The sequence below is a fragment of the Myotis daubentonii genome, chromosome 3 (genome assembly GCF_963259705.1).
Source record: "Myotis daubentonii chromosome 3, mMyoDau2.1, whole genome shotgun sequence".
In the NCBI taxonomy this organism is placed as follows: domain Eukaryota; kingdom Metazoa; phylum Chordata; class Mammalia; order Chiroptera; family Vespertilionidae; genus Myotis; species Myotis daubentonii.
This window is the reverse complement of record NC_081842.1, coordinates 83,457,584-83,479,219: the sequence shown is the minus strand read 5'-3', so window position 1 is coordinate 83,479,219 and position 21,636 is coordinate 83,457,584. Positions and strand designations below refer to the sequence as shown.

The following is a 21,636-nucleotide window of genomic DNA, read 5'->3' as shown; positions in this document are numbered from 1 at the left end:
CCTTTGTGGGAGGTGACCAGGCTAATCAAGGGAAGGCACCAGCCCCATCACCTGCTGCTGCAGCCACTGCCAGTCAGCGCAGCCACCAAGGTGTTTTCATCAACACGGACTCCAGTCCCTTCACCATGAAAAAATGACAACTTTCTTTAGGCATTTTCAAAATGTGTCTTCCATAGGATATGACATTTCTTTATTATTTTTTTATCCTCACCTGAGGATATGTTTCCATTGATTTTTAGAGAATGTGGAAGAGAAAGGGAAAGACAGAGAGAAACATCGAAGTGAGAGGAACACTTTGATTGGTTGCCTCCTGCATGAGCCCTGACCTGGGCCCCGGCCAGGGAAGAACCTGCAACCTAGGTACATGCCCTTGGTCAGAATTGAAACCAGACCCTGTCATGAGCAGGCCAAGGCATTATCCACTGAGCCAAACCGGCTAGGGCAGGATATTACATTTCTTAGACCTCCAGCAGCAGACCTTCGTTTTTTTGCCAGGAGTGTGGTGAAAAACCCTAGATCACCTTTTTGGATTCTTATTACCCAAGTTACTAAGAACATTACCAGTGGCATACAGGGAGCTTAGCCAACGAGCAGTCAGAAAAGGTGTTTCCTCTGTAGTTCACACCAATCGCCGGCTCTGCCCCCCACCTAGGCCTGATGCCTCAGCCAGAGGCGTCAACCCCCATCTCCCTCCGATCACTGTCTCCGCCCCCCCGCCCAGGCCCGATGCCCCTGGGCCAGGCGTCAGCCCTGGGCAGGGGACCCCCAGACCCCTGTGATTGCCGGCTCCGCCCCCCCCCCCCAGGCCTGACGCCTCGGCCAGAGGCGTCGACCCCCATCACCCTCGATTCACCAGGTCGGCCCCTCGCCCAGGCCTGATGCCTTGGCTAGAGGCATCAGGCCTGGGCAGGGGACCCCTCTTGCCGGCTCTGCCCCCCGCCCAGGCCTGACACTTCTGGCCCAGATGTCAGGCCTGGGCAGGGGACCCCCATCTACCCCCGATCACCGGTTCCATCCCCGCCCAGGCCTAACGCCTCTGGCCGAGGCTTTAGGCCTAGGCAGGGGACCCCCGCTGCTCCGATGGCCGGCTCTGCCCCTGCCCCTGCCCAGGAACCCCCTGGCTCAGGCCCTTCCTAAGCTGCTCAGGGCCCACATGGGGCCTACCTCGGAATGACCTGGGTGCCGATGATATTCCTGGGACCCAGGCCGCTGGGCACCTATGTATGCAAATTAACCGCCATATTTTTGGGTTAAGTTGCATACTCTCCTGATTGGCTGATGAGCATAGTGGAGGGATGGTCAATTTACATGTTTGTCTCTTATGTAAGATTTAATTTTCTAACATTAATTTTGTAGACAGTTATACATTCCATTTAATTACATGAATATAAAGCATAAATATGCATTTTAAAAACATTCATGTGTAGAAAATAAATGTTTCACATATGTAATGGCAATCTGTGGACTGACATGTGGAGTGAGCTTTTGTTTAAAGAACATTAGACTGGCTTATTTTGGTTTATTTAATGTGTGTTAATCATTAAAATCAGTAATTAAAGTGCAAGTTTCCAGTTTCAAATACTGGCAAATGTACATTTTAATTGATCTTTGGAGTGAGAATTGTGATGAAAGTGTATATTTTCAGTGCATGTCCTGAAAGATATATTCAGCTACTTTCCTAGGATATTGTTGCGTTCTCTGGTCATTGGCCCGTTTCATGACCTGTACTTGGTGGATATGATTGAAAACTCATTGCTTTTTCTCGTATATCATTTCATAACTTTAGATGTTAAAGTCATGCTTACTTTTTTCTAGAGTTATTTTTCCCTTTAAATTTATTGAGGTGAGATTGGTTGAAAGGATTACATACTTAGGTTTAAAGTGTACATTTCTCTGATAAATGACCTGTATATTGCATTGTGTGCCCACCATCAGAAGTCAAATCAATTTCCATCACCATATATTTGACCCCTTTATACTTTACTACTCCCCTCACCCCTTCCCTCTGGTAACCACAGTACTGCTGTCTGTATCTATTAGTTTTTTTGTTTCTTTTTTCATGTTTGTTCATGTGTTGCTTTCAGTTTTATATCCCACATATGAGTAAAATAATATGATCTGTCTGACTGACTTTGCTTAGCATGATATTCTCAAGGTTCATCCATCTTGTTGCAAATGGCAGTATTTCATCTTTTCTTATGATTGAGTAGTATTCTGTTGTATATATGTACCACATCTTCTTTATCTAATCATCTATCAAAGGTTGCTTCAGTTGTTCCATATCCCGGTCACCCTGAATAATGCTTCATTGAACATATATCTTCGTGAATAAATGTTTTCAAATTTTTCGTGTAGATACCTGGAAGATGGGTTGCTGTGTCATATGATAATCCTATTCTTAATTTTTTGAGGAACCTTCATACTGTTTTCCATAGTGGCTGTATCAGTTTATGTTCCCACCAGCATCATTTATTGAAGAGGGTTTCTTTTTCGCCACAACTTTTCCAACAGGCGTTATTACTTGTCTTGTTGATAATAGCCATTCTAACAAGCGTGATGTGGTATATCATTGTAGTTTTGATTTGCATTTCCTTAATTGCTAGTGAAGTTGAGCATCTTTTTATATATCTGTTGGTGATTCATATGTCTTCTTCTTTTTTTAAATATATTTTATTGATTTTTTTACAGAGGGAGAGAGAGGGATAGTTAGAAACATCGATGAGAGAGAAACATCGATCAGCTGCCTCCTGCACACTCCCTACTGGGGATGTGCCCGCAACCAAGGTACATGCCCTTGACCGGAATCAAACCTTGGACCCTTGAGTCCGCAGGCCGACGCTCTATCCACTGAGCCAAACCGGTTAGGGCCATATGTCTTCTTGGGAGAAGTATCCGTTCAGGTCCTCTGCCCATTTTTTAATTGGATTGTTTGGTGTTGAGTTGCATGAGTTCTTTATGTTTTTTATATTAACCCCCTGTTGGAGCTGTTGTTCGCAAATATCTTTTCCCATTCAATTGGTTTTGTTGTCAGTTTCTTTTGCTGTGCAAAGCTTTTTAGTTTGATATAGTCCCATTCATTTATTTTTACCTTTACTTCCTTTTCCTTTGGGGCCAGATTCATAAAATCTCCAAGCCCAAGGTCCATAAGTTTAGAACCTATATTTTCTTCTATCTGATTTATTATAGTTTCATTCTTTTGCATGTGGCTTTGCAATGTTCCCAACACCATTTATTGAAGAGACTTTCTTTTCTCCACCGTATGTTTTTGGCTTCTTTGTCAAAAATTATTTGCCCATATACACGTGGTTTTATTTCTGGCTCTCAATTCTGTTTTATTGATCTGAGTGTCTGTTTTCATGCTTACTTTTTGATCATAGGAGATACAAAATAATATCTCCTTAGAAACTCCATGTTTAGGAGGTAAAAATTGCTAATCAGTTATTTCTTTTGCTCTTGTAATTTTAAGTATCTCTGGCTATCTGGAACTGATAAAAATAAGCACTATATGTAAGTGTTTATATACATAATTTATTCATTTATTTAACTTATTGATAACAGTAGAGTGACTATTCTTTCAGGTTGACTGTACTATATTATGATACTTATGTTTTGTATACAAGAGCATTGCAAGGAAAAACATGTGATTAAATAGTACAGAGCAAACAATATACAGGATAAAGAAAAGTACTTACCCGCTATTTTAAAAAAATGTATGGAAATTTGCCTACCTATATTGATTATAAAACGTATATTTGACACAAGTTAATAAAGTGGAATATTGTGTGTACCAGAAAATAAATAGGCATTACATTAGTCTGTATTCCAAGTCAGAATTAATACTAATTGAAATGATTACCCCCTAATTTGAGTTAAATTATATCTTAATATCACCTTAATTTTTATTTTAGTGGCAGAATATTTTCTTATCCTATCTAATAAAAGAGAAAAATGGTAATTGGCGTACGACGATACCCTTTTCATTGGCTAATCAGGGCTATATGCAAATTAGCTGCCAACTAAGATTGGCAGTTAACTGCCAACTAAGATTGGCAGTTAACTGCCAACAAGGTGGCGGTTAATTTGCATATGTAGGCACAATGCAGGGAGGCGAAAGGGAAAGCAGGAAGAAGCCCCCTGCCACTGACAGTGATCGGAAACCCAGGGGGGAGCTAAGAGCTGGGGGGCAGGGCATGCCCTGCCCGGCAGCCATGATCGGAGAATCAGGCACCTTTGCCGCCCTGGCCAGTGATAGCAGGAAGTAGGGGTGGAGCCAGCGATGGGAGCTGGGCACGGTCGAAGCTGGCAGTCCCCGGAGCTAGGGGTCCCTTGCCTGGGCCTAAAGCGGAGCCCACGATTACGGGGCCACTGCAGCTGCGGGTCCCCGCTGCCTGAGCCGGACGCCTCAGCCAGAGGCGTTAGGCCTGGGAAGGGGCGGAGCCTGTAACCGCGGGGAGCTGGGGGTCCCCTGCCCACGCCTGACACCTCTGCCGGAGGCCTCAGGCCTGGTCAAGGGGCCGATCCTGTGATTGGTGATCGGAGGGTGATGAGGGTCAACTCCTCTGGCTGAGGCATCAGGCCTGGGTGGGGGGCGGAGCCAGGGATTGGGGGGATATGATGGTCCCCTTGCCCAGGCCTGAAGCCTGGGTCAGAGGCGTCAGGCTTGGGCGGGGGGTGGAGCAAGCGATCAGAGGGAGATGGGGGTCCCCTGCCCAGGCATGATTCCTGGGCCAGAGGCCTCAGGCCTGGGCGGGGGCCAGAGCCAGTGATCGGGGGGAGATGGGGGTCCCCTGTCCAAGCCTGACACCTCTGGCGGAGGCGTCAGGCCTGGGCAAGGGGCCGATCAGGCGATCGGAGGGTGATGGTGGTCAACGCCTGAGGGCTCCCATTATGTGAGAGGGGGCAGGCTGGGCTGAGGGACACTCCCCGCCCCCCCCCCCCCCCCACACACCCAGTGCACGAATTTCGTGCACCGGGCCCCTAGTGTTTCTATAAAATGATATGTAATATTATTAAAGATAAAGAAGTTAAATGTGTAATTAGTGAATTAAACTATGTATAGGACAATAAATAAATTATTTCAAAAATTGTTATCTCAGACAACTGAAGTTTATTTTTAAATATAATGAGGTAGCTATAAACATACCAAAATGAAAGAAAAATAAGGATAGAAATAAAAAGCTGAATTATAGTACTATTATTAAAATGAATCTATTTGGTTAAGGAGCCTCTCTTGTTATATATGTCTAGTAGTACTCTTGGTTAGATCCCTTAATCTCTGCAGGTATAAGAGTGTTACTGATGAGAATCTTAGCTCAAAGTTTTTAAAAAAATATATATCTTACTGATTTTTTACAGAGAGGAAGGGAGAGGGATAGAGAGTTAGAAACACTGATGAGAGAGAAACATCGATCAGCTGCCTCTTGCACACACCCTACTGGGGATGTGCCCGCAACCAAGGTACATGTTCTTTACCAGAATCGAACCTTGGGACCCTCAGTCCGCAGGCCTACACTCTATCCACTGAGCCAAACCAGCTAGGGTATTAACTCAAACTTTTTACAAAGGAAACACTGAAAATTTTCTTCATCTCTCCCTCAGGATTTAGAGTCTACTCAGGTAATACTTCTCTTGTGAATACAAGTGACAATAATTAGTAGTTTCTATTCAGTGTGACGAAAAATAGCAGAGCAAACTAGTAGAGTGCATTGAACAAAATCGTAAGATTTTTTTCAGTTTCTAAAATCAAAACCTGTACTTTGGTCCACTTGTTAACAATTAGTATAATGACTGAAAGAGACAAAAAGCGCGCGCGCGCGCGCACACACACACACACACACACACACACACACACACACGAGAGTAATAGCCAGGAAAATTTTAGAATACTAGAACACTTAAATAGGGAAGTCCACTGTTACCTTGGCTATATAATGTGCTCAATTTAATGAGGGAGTAATCAGAGATCTCAATTTTTAATCAGAAAAAAGAAACACACTATTTGAGAAGTGCCTGTTACTGGTATAGCATATTTCTTGGTATGGTTTAAAGTAAAAATTAAGGTGCTCCAATTTTACTGTTATTTTCATGGTACTATATTAAGGAAAAATGTACATGTTGTATGACTTGCTATTTTAGAGTTATTGTATAATAACTTCATTTTATAGGTTAGAAATCTATAGCTCACCCAGGTTTTTAAAATAACAGTTTGGTAGTTTTAAAAAAATACATGTATAAGGGCCTTTACAATATTCACTATTTTATGGCTAGAAATAGACACACACACGCGCGCACACACACACACACACACACACACATATGTGTTTTAGATCATTCAGGAGCCCATTTACCCAGTAAATCAGAATTAAGATTTAATAATTTATTTTAAAGTTTAGTATTCTAAAGATTTAATATACTTGTTAAAGCTAAGTGGCTTTTTTTTTCTTAAAAATGTTACTGAACTTTGGAATCATATTACATTTGTTAGCCTCTTTCTATTATAAAGTTCTCATTTTATTGCAATGTAGCTGTAGTTACCTTTGTTTTTCATTTTTTAAAATTTTTATCATTAGATATAAACACTTTGGTTCTTAATATATATGGTTTATTTACATAAACTTTCCTAGAATTCTCAAACTTCTAAAATAGTAAATGTACATTCATCCAATTTTTAAATGAAATCTATTAATATCTACTATGTTTTTTTTCACTGGGGTGGGTACAGACAATACAAAGACAGGTCACTGTCTGGAATTTCCAAGAGCTGTAGATTTAACTAATGAGGCTATTTATATGTCAGTGAATAATTAAACATTCATTTATATATCAAAGCAATATGCATTTAGCTGTTTCATAGATAAGTTCACATCTTTGAAATATTGTTTACAGAGATGAAAAGATAAAAGTACTGTTCTCAGTGATCTATGAAACACTGAAAATAAATATTCATTCAATATATTGTCCATGATTCTGTGTGACTGCTAGAAATGAAATAAGCTCTGCCTACTTGCCCTATGCCACTCTTGACCTTAGGACAATGCTATGAAATAGAAGAGATTTATCTGACAGTTATATAACACCAATATAGCAAATATAAAATGAAAGGGAATAATATAACATTTCACAAACATATAGGAAGCATACGTTACACATGAGAAATGTAAATGAGTCTCACATTTGTCAGGATACATTATAATGAATATATGAAAATAATAGGATAATTAAAATGAATGACTCTTGTAAAGACCTAAATTTTTAAGTTCCTTTTAATTAGTTATTCCGCACTGAAAGATTAAAACTTACTCTGTATATAAATAAAAATAACTAAGTGAATAGTGTCTTAGATTAAACATAGAACTTCTAAATAAGTGTTATATCTTGGCTTTTTTATTAAAAATTTTATCATTTCATAAAAATTTTTAATGATGGTGGCTGCTTTTAAAAATAGAATAACATAAGATCTGAATTTGAATGGATTATATGTTTTGTCTACTGATTTTTACCTTTATTTGAAAGTAAAATTAACATTACCTGTGTGGTTTACATTATATATTAACTTAAAAATTAAAAATGTTTCTATAGGTTCCTTGTCATCTTCTAACATGTTAATTTCTTGTTTGTTTTATTCTCTCTTTCCTAAATCTATTAAATATTTGTTTTTAGTCATGTTTTATAACTTTGAAATTGCTGGAATTCTTCAATATTTATCTTGGGAAAATTGTTAAATTACTATTTGATAGATCATTTGTATTTTATGTTTGCGAACTGTGCTTGTAGAAGCACAGAGAGATAGAAATTGCTGCCAGAACTTGATGTTTTTAAACACAGAAAATTAATAGCAGATTATCCATGATTAGCTGTTGACATTTAAATTTGTACATTAAATATGTCACAAAGCACTACAAACTATCAATTTAGTTTCTAAAATATAATAATATTCTTATTTTCAAATCCATCATTTTATGGTCCTCTTCCTTCCTCCAGTATAAAATGCATTTAAAAATAATTGAAATAAGTACAAATATTTCTATAAACTGTACTTTAAATGATTGGTTAATTGAAAGAAGTATATATCTGCCAGTAAACCTAATGGATTGCTTACCTCTTTACCTGCATCTAGGTTTGTTGTTGTTATTATTATTATTATTATTATAATATCCTATTACAAGCATTATTTCTAATTTATGAAAAAATACATAATACCTATTATGAATATTAATATATTTCTTTTAAAATCATTATATAATACCTAGAATATGGTTCTTTATTGCTATGTCATAAAAATTATTTTAATTCTATGCCAGACTATATATATGTATTTTAAGTATTTTCTTCCATAGCAGATGATTTGCCTGGGCTGTCAGAATCTGTTGTTGCCAGATTATGTTTTCTGAGGTTTGATATTTGAATTGTAAAAGCTTATGATTTTATATACACCCCACACAGACACATGGCACTTATTATGATATGGATCCTGTTCTGCAAATGCATCTCTAGCTAGGTCGGAAGTTCTGCTTCTGATGTGGCACTAGATTTAGGAAGCTTATATGCTGCCTACAAAACGGAAGGGGGAAAAAAACCCCACTAATTATCTCCCTAATAAATTTGTCACTGATACATTTATTGTCTAAGTCCAAGAGTGTCTAGTTCAGTGCACTTGCTTTCAAATTCTGATATTAACATTTATCCCTAATTCTATTCCATTGCAAAAGTAGGGAACATTTCTTGTGAATTGGGTATTTTTAATTTATATCCCTTAGCTATTCTTAAATTGGAAAGATTATTATTTTTGCTTTTTTTTATAACTCAGTTCTTTATATACTGCTTACATAGGTCATGTTAAGTTCAAATATTTTCCCAAGTTGTCTTTTAATATGTTTATTACTATTTGGATATCATGATTAACTTCAGCCTCCAAATTTTTACACTCATCATTTTTCCTCCCTCTTAAGATTTACTTCTGAAGACTCATGCATACATTGATGAATAGGTAGTCAGGAAATAAAATGTCCCCAGTAACTCTAATATTATCCTATATAATAAAGAGCTAACATACTAATTAGATCGGATGGCGGAATGACCTTCTGGGACAACCTTCTGGGACAACCTTCAGGAAAGACCAGTGGGCAGGGGGTGGGGCTGTGAGGCAGCTGCGGCTGTGAGGGCCGAGCCCCTTACACGAATTTCATGCATCGGGCCTCTAGCACTGAAATAAACTCCCTGCCAGAGGTCAGTTGTGGAATTCCAAGGAATAGAACTTATTCTGAAGTGGGGTTTCTTATCTTCCAATTTAAATTTATATCATCCCAATCACTTAACTAAATTATGTAAACAATATTATATTTATTGGGGGTACTTACTGATACCTCTCTAGGTATGGGTGGAAGAGAAGGGGAGAAGGTTCAAGCATAGGAATGTTTACTATTTGGAAAGGAGCCCACACAAAAGCAGGTACATGTAGCTTTACTGCAGGTGTGACTGTATATTGAATCCTGTACACATACACAACCTTATCATATTGTCTGGTTCTGAAAAACTTCTTGCGTAGAAAAAGCTAGAAAGTAGTTGAAAGGGGGTTAAGAATTTGAGTAAGAAGTAAGGCTAAATCTCTAGTTGAGAAAAAGGAAGATTCCTTCTTCAGCTATCATTTCTCAACACTTAAAAATGTCTCTTGATCTTTTTCCCAGCTTATGTTCTTAGGTTTTGTTTTTGTTTTTTTGTGTGTTTTTTTTATGTGTAGGGAATCTTTCTACACCCTATTTAACTATTTTCTAGATATGTTATGGCTTTAGATTAATATAAAATGCATCAAGGACACTATGACGACAAAATTTTTTTGAAGATGTAAAATATTCTAAAAAGCAATTACTAGGTGTACTGGTTAATAATGTGATTTTTTTTCAATAGATGGAGTTACACATATGCTGATATATATGTGTTTTGATATGTATGCTATTTTGTTGTATTGACAACAAGCTTCAAAACTTCATATGTCAAATTTGCTGAAGGTGTTAACATCATAGATATTTTTATACTTAAAAATGTTGAATTTTGTGCCAAAAAAAGAGCATTTGTGGGAAGTTATAATTCATTACTTTATTTTGAAGAAAAATGCTGCTGAATACTTTGGGAAGCTTATGGTGAATATGCTTCATCTTAAGATACTTGTGAACAGTGGTTTAAATGCTTTAAAAGTGATGATTTCGATGTGAAAGACAAAGAATGTCCATGTCAACCGAAAAAGTTTGAAGACCAACAGTTACAAGCATATTGGATGAAGATATGTGTCAAACTCAAAAACAACTTGCAGAAATATTAAACGTTGCTCAACAAACAATTTCCAATCGTTTACAAGCAATGGGAAAAATTTTTAAGGAAGGAAAATGGGTGCCACATCAACTGAACGAAAGACAAATGGAAAACTGAAAAGTCATCAGTAAAATGTTGCTTCAATGGCACAAAAGAAAGTCTTTTTTGCATCGAATTGTGACTGGTGATGAAAAGTGGATTTATTTTGAGAATCCCAAATGCACAAAATCATGGGTTGATCCAGGTCAACCATCAACATCTACTTCCAGGCCAAGTCGCTTAGGAAAGAAGACAATGCTCTGCATTTGGTGCAATCAGGAAGGTGTGATGTATTATGAGCTTCTAAAACCAGGTGAAACCCTTAATACTGATTGCTACCGACAACAAATAATCAATTTGAATCTCGCTTTGATCGTGAAATGACCAGAATGTGCCAGAAGACAGGGCAAAGTAATTTTGCTTCATGGTGATGCACCATCACACACTTCAAAACCAGTTAAAGACATGTTAAAGATCTTGCCTGGGAAGTAGTAACCCACCTGCCATATTCACCAGACGTTGCTCCTTCAGATTACCACTTGTTCCGATCGATGGCACTTGCACTTTCTGAGCAGCACTTCAGAACATACGAAGAAGTGGAAAATTGGGTCTCTGAATGGTTTGCCTCAAAATAAGAAAAGTTCTATTGGGACAGTGTCCACAAATTACCTGAAAGATGGGAGAAATGTGTAGCTAGCGTTGGACATGACTGTGAATACAGCACTTTTGATGTTTCTCTTGAAATTATCATGTTTTCTTTGATTACAAAATCCACCATTATTAATGGAGATGAAATTATTTTACAGAATAAATGAAGAACTAGAATTTTTCCATTTTTCAGTGCAGAATCTTTGGTTTCTTTTTGAAGAAACTTTGCTAAATCCCTTACTATTTCAGACAACAAAGTTAGTATTTTGGGACAATGCCTAATCCTCAGAAAGGAAGTAATACAATTAAATACAATCATCTCTTTTTAGTCCAAGAAGTTTATTTCCTGTCAGTAATCTGCTTTCAAGCACTGTATGATGCTCCCTTCCCAATAAAATGGTACTAAAATAGCTGAATTAAGAGTCTATGTTCTTTAGAGGTACTCAGAGGAAAAGAGGATTTGTCATTTGCTTGCCCTCCTGTTATAGGAAACTACTGATAATTTTACCACTTGGTATTCAATAATTAATGTGCATTCTTCTTCTGAAAATTGAGTAATCAGTACATCCTATACAGTAAAAGGCTAATATGCAAATTGACTGAATGGTGGAACAACTGGTCACTATGACATGCACTGACCACCAGAGGGCAGATGCTTAATGTAGGAGTTGCCCCCTGGTGGTCAGTGCACTACCACAGGGGGAGTGCCACTTAGCCAGAAGCTTGGCTCACAGCTGGCTAGCTCAGTAGCAGTGGTGAAAGACTCTCCCACTTCCACAGCAGCGCTAAGGACCCCTCAGGGGATGTCCTACTCCCAGGAGTGGGCCTAAGCTGGCAGGGGGACATTCCCTGAGGAGTCCTGGACTGTGAGAGGATGCAGGCCAGGCTGAGGGACCCCTCCCTTTAGTGCATGAATGTCATGCACCGGGCCTCTAGTCTATAATAATAAAAGTGTAATATGCTAACTAGACCAGGCATCCTTCTAGACATCTTTCTGGATGGCCTTCCAGATGAAGCCAGGGCTGCAAGGGAAGCCTGGGTCCTGGGTGCCTGCCAGTGGCAAGAGGGATGCCTGGGTTCCACCTGCCAGAGGGAAGCCAGTGCTGGCAACTGGGGGAAGGAAGCCCTACTCTTGCATGAATTTTGTGCATCGGGCCTCTAGTTGTAGTATAAGAGCTATCTTCCAAACTCATGGGGAAGTAGAGGTAGTATCTGCTTATCTTCTTCTTGTTCCCTTTTTCTTAACAACATTCTGATTTAACTAGTGGCCTGGTGCATGAAATTTGTGCACGTTAAAAGGGGATTAGTTAGAGAAAATATTTTAATATTGCTATTTGCCCTTTATAATAGAAGTGTCAGAAATGAAAGAAAATTGGTGAAATGTATATGAAAATACATTTTATGAAAATGTATATGAAAGACTTCTTCCTGTCAGAGTCTGGGGCATACCACAGAGGCAAGTCCCCGCCCACCCATGTGCGCCTCAAAATCGCGGGAGACCCAGACCTGGCCAGCCCCCCCAACTTTGGGTAAGATCCAGACCTGGCCGGCCCCACCCTTGTCAAGCCCCGCTGGTTGGGGGGGTGCAGCTTCAGGTCCCCTGGCTTAGGCTGGGGCAGGGGATGCACCTTGAGGTCCCCCGTCAAGCCCCAGCAGGTGGGGGATGCAGCCTGAGGTCCTGTGTCAAGCCCTGCCAGGTGGAGGGCATGGCCTGAGGTCACCTGTCAAGCCTTGCCAGGCGGGGGGTACACCTTGAGTTCTCCTGGCAAGGCCCGCTGGGCGGGGAGGTTGCAGCCTCAGGTCCCCCGTCAAGCCCTTGCTGGGTTGGGGGCATGGCCTGAGGTTCCCTGGGGTGAGGGGAGCAGCCTTTAGGTCCCTCATCAAACCTCGTTGTGCAGGGGGCTCGGCCTGAGATCCTCCGGGGTGAAAGGAGCAGCCTAAGGTCCTCTCTTACGCCCTTCTGGGTGGAGGGTGGGGCCTGAGGTCCCCATGCCTGGTGCCAGGGCATGGGGTACAACCTGAGGTCCCCCAGTCTGGCGCCAGGGTGGGTGGCATGGCCTGAGGTACCCCATCAAGCTCTGCTGGGTGGGGGGCCTGAGATCCCCCAGCCTGGTGCCAAGGTGGGAGGTGCAGCCTGAGGTTGCCTGTCAAGCCCCACAGGGGTGGGTGGGGGCCGCAGTCTCAGGTCCCTGCTGTTTCCTCATTAAGGCTCGTTATGGGAATTCGGCCTCCACTATGGGCGCAGCCATCTTGTGTTACAGAAACCCCCGCCTCTGCTGCGGGCGCCGCCATGTTTGTGGTGGAGTAACAGTCAATTTGCATATTCCCTCTTAATTATATAGGATGATTGAAGTTCTGTATGAAATACTTATGATTGCAATACTCAGGAAACGGGACATATTTGAAATACTATTTATAAAGCATGCATTAGTGAATTTTGTAAAAAATTAAAAATAATAGCTTACTTGGGTATTCCTATATCTCTTAATACCTTTTCATAGTTACTTCCCCTCTGACCTAATACTTACTACATGTCTATATGCACTCACATACACAGGCACACACACACAGAATCTGAAACACTATGCTATTTGCTCTATAAATTCAGTAGTTGGTGGTGTTTTTTTTTGGTTTTTTTTTTACTAGTGTACATTTCATTTCAGTGCTATGATTAAAAGAACTATAAAGTTCAAGTGTGAGTACAATTCTATCTTTTCTGCTATATTTCAGGTCATATTGCATTAAGTATTTCAAATAGAACTGTCTGAGTCTGTAGGTATTAGGAAAATCAGTTCTAATTTAAGTTCAAAATAAATGGATAGCATCTTCGTGCTTAAAGAGGAAAACTTTGACCATGTTTTATTCTCAGCAGTCTCTCCCATTAGTGCATATATAAAAATGTGTCTCCAGTTGATGGAGGATTGACACACTAGGAAGAAATTAAGGAAAAAATGCTTTTCACTTGTGTATATGAGTCTAATTCTACTGCTTTATCTTTTCTATGCCACATCTCTAAGATAGGTAAGATGCATAAATTACTGCCCTGACTGTACTAATGGAATTTATAGGGATGTTAAATTACTTGACAAAGCTAATAGGACAAATTAGTAACCACAAAGGAAAATGAAAGCATGTCTTAAGCTTGTTAGATCAGTGTCTTTTCTAAATGTAAAGAGAATTTCAAGCAACAGCTAGATTATTAAAAACTAGAGGCCCGGTGCATGAAAATCATGCACTTGGGGGTGGTCACTCAGCACAGATTGTGAGAGGGCACAGGCCAGGCCGAGGGACCCCACTGGTGCACTTTCAGGGTCGGGGATGGACGTGGGAGGTTGACCAGCCAGGGAGGGACTGTGGGAAGGCTCTAGGGTGTGTCTGGCCCACCTCTCTAAGTCCCAATTGGCCAGACCCCAGCAGCAAGCTAACCTACCGGTTGGAGCATCTGCTCCCGGTGGTCAGTGCACGTCATAGAGACTGGTTGACCAGTTGACCGTCTGCCCCCTGATGGTCAGTGCATGTCATAGTGAGCAGTTGAGTGGCCTTAGCATATCATTAGCATATTACACTTTTATTGGTTGAATGACTGACCAGACAACTGGACACTTAGCATATTAGGATTTTATTATATATGATGCAAAGATAATAAATTTAATATCTTGATATTTTAAAAATATAATCTATTCCCTTATAAGTAATGAAAATATGTTTTAAAATAATAGAATTATTTGGAAAAAAACTTTATAAAGAAGAATTTCTTTCCTGGGCTGTACAACTATACTTTATTAGAAGTTAATACTCATGACTTTAAGTAATATTATCATATTTACTCTTACATTCTTTTTTATATATAATTTTTGAGGCTATAAGGCTCTTTATGCTTCTGCTTCTCTATCATCTGTTTATTGACAAATTTATCCTAATACTTTTAAACTATGTTAAGCACTGTGTAAGCAGTCTTTTTCTAAAAATGTATTTGTACATTCCAGTGACCAGACATTACAGACGTGATCATCCAAAAAAATCCTGCAGCCATCCAGTACCATGCCTAGTTATTAGAATACTGGTGTCCCAGTGCATGAAATTTGTGCACATTAAAAGGAAATTAATTAGAGGAAATATTTTAATATTGCTATTTGCCCTTTGTCACCCTCATTGGGCGACACCAAGACCTGTCTGGCCCCACCCCATCAAGCCCCACTGAGCGGGGGACACAGCCTCATGTCTTGGGGTGGAGGGTGTGACCTCAGGTCCCCCGGCCCTGGCCCAGGCCACGCAGACTCACCCAGACCTGCCACACCATGAGACTCCAGACCTGCTGCTCCGCAGGACCCATCAATGCACTTCCTGTTGACCAGTCCTTTGGTCGTTACAGATGAAAATGAAGTCATGCATTTAAGCATGCACATTCATTTTCAATGCCTGATTGTCTACGTTCTCTAAATTGCAAAATAAGACCTTTAGTCAGATAGCAGCATAATGCCAAGTTCTTTATATAATGACACATACCATTCTCTCCACTCAGTATGCTCCATTTGAGTGGATTAAATGTTTGTGACTCATATGAAAGGCACTGCTGCTTGCTCTTAACAGATGAAGAATTAGCTCATTACCTTATGCCATAAAGTGGTTTAAATGGCATATACTGGCTTGAAGAAAAGAAGGAAAAATAACAAAACAAAAAACCAAAAAGCAACGTTCAGTGCTGTGGACGGCAGAATCCTCTTCCTTTCCCCTTGTTTTTTTCTGCTTTTCTTATGAACCTATTTGCGCTCTACCTCAAAATCAACACAGAAGACAAAATCAGATGCTGTAATCTGCATTTTATAGTGCCATTTGAGTACCAAGAGGTGTTTTTCAATCTTTACTTTTTTTTTTTTTTTTTTAATCAATGCAGCTCAAACTTGCTCCTAACATTCCAGGAGCCAGGCCAACATGGCTGTGCGGACACACCTTTGTTAGGTGCTGTCAGGCTTCAGGGCTGGGGCAGGGAAGACACCAAGTGTTGCTGGAAATGAATCAGCTCTCCTCTCTACATAGCAGGATTCTTTTCTTTATAAAATGCAAAGCAGCAGCCATTTTCCATTACTCCCATCCCCAGCTCTCCTTGCAGGGTCATAGGAAGGGGCTAGGAGGATATTTACTCTCAGCTCTTGGATTTCTCTTATTTAATGGAGCCCAGTGACAGCTGCTTCTCTGAGTGCAATGCCAGCCGGCTCAGGGCTAGCCGCACCTGGAAGGCAAGCGGCAGAGCTGAAAGGAGCTTTGACTAAGCCCAAGTGCACGGGTCACAGCAACCTCGGCAGGTGGGCTGCTCCCGAGGACTCTAGGCCCCTCCCAGCTCTGCACCCCAGCTCCCTGCTCTCCCTCTTTCACCCATAGGTGCCACCAGCATGGTGTGTCCCAAGACTTGATGTACAGATTCCAGGGTTGCAGGCTCAAGATGCTCCATCTCCTCCTGGCACTTTGAGGCATAAGTGCCAGCAGGGACCTTTCCACTCGGTCTTGGTCTTTGGTCACTGCTGAGGTTTTCTGGACTCTCTAGGCCAGGGCCAGCCAGGGCCTTTGCCTCTGGCCAACGCCGTGCCTACAGCCTGCCTGGGGTACCCCCGGGAAAGAGTGGGAGGTGGGGAGGTTGGCTAGCTGCCCCACCCTCAATTGATCAGGGGTGGGGCCAGGGGAGTGGCTGGGCAGGGTAGCTATCTTGTGATGGCTTTAAGGCATGAGGGAAAATTTGCATATTACCTCTTTATTATATAGGATTACTGACTATATTCCCTATGCTGTAATTTATATCCCCATGATGATTCTGTAACAACAAATTTATACTTCTTTTTTATTTTAATATACGTCTTTTATTGATTTCAGAGAGGAAGGGAGAGAGAGAGAGAGAGATAGAAATATCAATGATGAGAGAGAATCACTGATTGGCTTCCTCTTGCACGCCCCCCACTGGTGATCAAGCCTGCAACCTGGGCATGTGTCCTTGGCTGAAATTGAACCTGGGACCCTTCAGTCTGCAGGCCAATGCTCTATCCACTGAGCCAAACCGACTAGGGAAAATTTATACTTCTTAATCCCTTCACTTTTTTTGCTCACCACCACCCCATCATCAACAAAGAGTTCTCTATATTTATGGGGTGTTTCTGTTTTGCTTGTTCATTTTTGTTTGTAGATTTGATTGTTGATAGGATAAAAAAAGAATCAGTTAGAAATGGAGGCTCCACTGACTGAAATTATGAATAATCTACAGGAAATCAACAGTAGAGCAGATGAAGCTGAGAATCAGATCAGTGATTTGGAATATAAGGAAGAAAAAAAAAACACAACACCCAATCAAAACAGAAAAAAGAATCCAAAAAACTGAAGATGGTTAAGGAGTCTCTGGGACAACTTTAAGTGTACCAAAATTCGTATCATGGGAGTGCTGGAGGGGGAAGAGAGGGAGCAAGAAATTGAGAACCTATTTTAAAAAAAATAATGACAGTAAACTTCCCTTACCTGAAGAAAGAGACAGCCATACAAGTCTAGAAAATTCAGAGTCCCAAACAAGAAGAATCCAAAGAGGCACACACCAAGACACATTATAATTAAAATACAAAAGGTTAAAGACAGAGACTCTTAAAAGCAGCAAAAGAAAAGCAGTTACCTAAAAGGGAGTGTCCATATGATTATCAACTGATTTCTCAACAGAAACTTTGCAGGCCATAAGGGAGTAGCAAGAAATATTCAGAGATGAAAAGCTAGGACTACAACCAAAATCATTCTACCCTGCAAAAACTGTCATTTAGAATCGAAGGACAGATAAATAGCTTCTCAGACAAGAAAAATATAAAGGCGTTCATCACCACCAAACCAGTAATTTATGAAATGTTAAAAAAAAGTCTTATTTAAGAAGAAGAAAAGCCAAGCTGGCGTGGTTCAGTGTTTGAATGTCAACCTATAAACTACAAGGTCATAGTTTGATTCCTGGTTAGGGCACATGCCCAGGTTTTGGGCTCAATCCCCAGTAGGGAGTGTGTAGGAGGCAGCCAATCAGTGACTTTTCTCTCTACAGTGATGTTTCTGAAGTGTGCAAGCAGCCTTGATTAATGACAATAATGACAATTTAAGTAACTAATGAGAAGTTGTAGTCTTCAGCCCCTGACCCTTCTCCATTTGGGCTCCTTTTTATTTTCTTTATTTTTTTAAAAAATATATATTTTTATTGATTTCAGAGAGGAAGGAAGAGGGAGAGAGAGATAGAAACATCCATGATGAGAGAAAATCATGAATTGGCTGCCTCCTGCAAGTCCCTCACTGGGGATCAAGCCCACAACCTGGGCATGTGCCTTCGACCGGAATTGAACCAGGGACCTTTCAGTTTGCAGGCTGACACTCTATCCACTGAGCTAAACCGGCTAGGGCTATTTTCCATTTTATTTCAATGTAGCATAGCAATTACCAAATATTAGTGTGTATAAGAATTTCTATACATCTTATTTAAATAACAATCTGCTCAGCCCTACTACCAATGAGTTGGATGTAGTATTTGAGATAACATTTAGAACTATTCACTTAATTTTTGTGTGTGTATGTCTATGTGAAATATGCCAGTCAGAGAAAGATAAATACCATATGATTTCACTTATATGTGGATTCATAGATACATAAAACATACTGACAGCTGCCAAAACCCTCTCCCCTCTGGCAGCTGTCAGTATGTTTTATGTATCTATGAATCCACATACAAGTGAAATCATATGGTATTTATCTTTCTCTGACTGGCATATCTCACTTAGCATAATACTCTCTGGGCCTATCCAGACTGTCACAAAAGGTAAGATTTCCTTCTTTTTCATGGCTGAGTAATATTTCACTATGTAAATGTACCACAGCTTTCTTATCCACTCATCTACTGATGGGAACTTGGCCTGCTTTAAGATCTTGGCTATTGTAAATAACTCTGCAATGAACTGAAATTAGTGTTTCAAATTAGTGTCTTGTTTTCTTTTGATACATTCCTTAGAACTTTTCACTTTAAAGAAGCATTCTATTTAGATACAGATGGCTTGAGGAGACTGATGTAAGAGGCTCCATCTGTATCCATTCTATTTCTTTATAAGCAGTAGGAATTAAAACTAGTTAAAATAAGCAGGAAATAAATTTATAAGAGATGGGATTCTGGGCCGCTCTTGGGATCTAGGCATCAGGAATTAAGCATAAATCTCATTGGGCTGGATTTATTTCAGCCCATTTTTTCCTATAATTGTACTAGAGGTTTGGTGCACAAAAATGGGTGCACTCGCGGGGGGCGGGGGGGGGGGATAGGCCTAAGCTGGCAGTCAGACATCCCTCTGGCAGCCAAGGAGCCCTCGGGGGATGTCCACTTGCCAGCGGGGAGCAGGCCTAAGCTGCAGTTGGACATTCTTAGCACTGCAGAGGAGGCTGGAGAGGCTCCCACCACCACCACTGTACTGGCAGTTGTCAGCCTGGCTTGTGGCTGAGCAGAGCTCCCTCTGTGGGAGCACACTGACCACCAGTGGGCAGCTCCTGCATTGAGCGCCTGAGCCCTGGTAGTCAGTGTGTGTCATAGTGACCAGTCATTTCCAGTCGTTCTGCTGTTAGGGTCAATTTGCATATTACCCTTTTATTATATAGGATAGAGGCCTGGTGCATGGGTGGGGGCCAGCTGATTTGCCCTGAAAGGTGTCCCAGATCAGGGTGAGGGTCCCACTGGGATGCCTGGCCAGTCTGGGTGAGAGGCTGAGGGTTGGTTTCAGACTTGCCACACCCCCTTCAGGGTGGGGGTCCCTGCTTGAGTGTCAGGCCAGACTGGCCACACCCCCTTCAGGGAGGGGGTTCCTGTTGGGGTGCCTGGCCAGCCTGGGTGAGTGGCTAATGGTTTTTTGCAGGCTGGCCATAGCCCCTTCATTTTGGGGGTCTCCATGGGGTGCCTAGCCAGCCTGTGTGAAGGGATGAGAGCCGTTTTCAGGCTGGCCACACCCCCTTCAGGGTTGGGGGTCCTGCTGGGGTGCCTGGCCAGCTTGGGTGAGTGGCTGATGGCTGTTTGCAGGCTGGCCAAGGCCCTCAGCAGGGACCCTCACCCCCTGAGGGTGTGGCTAGCCTGTGTGAGTGGCTGATGACTGCAGGCTGGCCAAGCCCCTCAGCAGGGACCTCACCCCATGAGGGTGTGGCCATCCTGGGTGAGGGGCTGATGGCTGTTTGCAGGCTGGCCATGGCCCCCAGCCACCGAAGCTCCCAGTGGCAGCTGGCTGGAAGCAGGTATCTGGGATTTATTTATCTTCTATAATTGAAACTTTGTTGCCTTGAGCATAGGCCACAGCCAGCCAGGGCAGGCAGGAAGCTTGGCTTCCTCCATTGCCAGGGAAACCAAGCCTCCTGCTTCCTCTAGCTCCATGGCTGCCAGGCGCCATCTTGGTTGGGTTAATTTGCATATAGTCACTCTGATTGGCTGGTGGGCGTGGCTTGGGCATAGCAGAGGTGTGGTCAATTTGCATGTTTTTCTTTTATTAGATTAGATTACTCAGCGAAAAATCTCAATCCTGCAAGAATGAGTTTGATTAGCCTAGATTGGGTCATGAACCCCTGTTCCATAGAAAGAATAGGGCTCCTTTATTGACAACCTTTCTATATCTTGTCACTATGTGGGGTAAGTAATTCCTTAAAAAATGCTGTCACTAAAACTGGTAATGGATGGCCAAAAGCCATTATATTTAACTAGAGGCCTGGTGCACAAATTCGTGCATGGGTGGGGTCCCTCTGGGTTGCCTGCGGGGATTGGGCCCCAGCTTGTGCCCCCAGCCTCACAGCCCCACCTGGCACCCTGCCATGGACTGGTGCCGCCCCCTCACCTGCTCCACCATCCCACCTACAGGGCGATAGATCAGGGTTAGGCCCTTTGCCTGGCTTCCTCAGCCTCTGGGAACTGGGCAGTGGTCCCACTCCCCACTGCTGGTTGCTGTCTGCTGGGCAATCAGGCCCCTGCTCTTACCCACCTTGGCCTGGTGCCACCCACTCACCAGTTCCACCATCCCGCCATGGTCCCACTCTTATCAGGATCCATCAAGGCTGGCAGTGCCTCCACTGCTGCCTGTTGCCACTGCCACTTTGCTGATGCCCACCATGTTCTGCCCCACCCCCTGGTGGTCAGTGCACACCATAGTGAGCAGTTGAAGTCCTGAGGGGACAATTTGAATACAGGCTTTTACTATATAGGACTAGAGGCCTGGTGCACAAAAATTTGTGCACTCAGGGGGGTCCCTCAGCCTGGCCTGTGCCCTCTCGCAGTCTGGGAACCCTTGCGGGATAACCACCTGCTGGTTTAGGCCCGTTCCCTGGATAATTGGGCCTAAGCTGGCAGTCAGACATCACTCTGGCAGCCAAGGAGCCCTCGGGGGATGTCCACTTGTCAGCGGGGAGCAGGCCTAAGCTGCAGTCAGACATCCTTAGTGCTGCTGAGGAGGCGGGAGAGGCTCCTACCACTACCGCTGTACTGGCAGTTGTCAGCCTGGCTTGTGGCTGAGCAGAGCTCCGCCTGTGGGAGTGCACTGACCACCAGGGGCTAGTTCCTGAATTGAGCATCTGCCCCCTCATGGTCAGTGTGTGTCATAGTGACCAGTCATTCACAGTCGTTCTGCTGTTAGG

General features: G+C 42.1%; 1 protein-coding gene across 1 annotated transcript in view; it reads left to right on the top strand.

Moving 5' to 3' along the window:
- The window catches only part of EPHA6 (EPH receptor A6), a 968,470-nt gene that overhangs the window by 8,134 nt on the left and 938,700 nt on the right, over nucleotides 1-21,636 (top strand). The gene's annotated exons all lie outside the window — the stretch shown is intronic.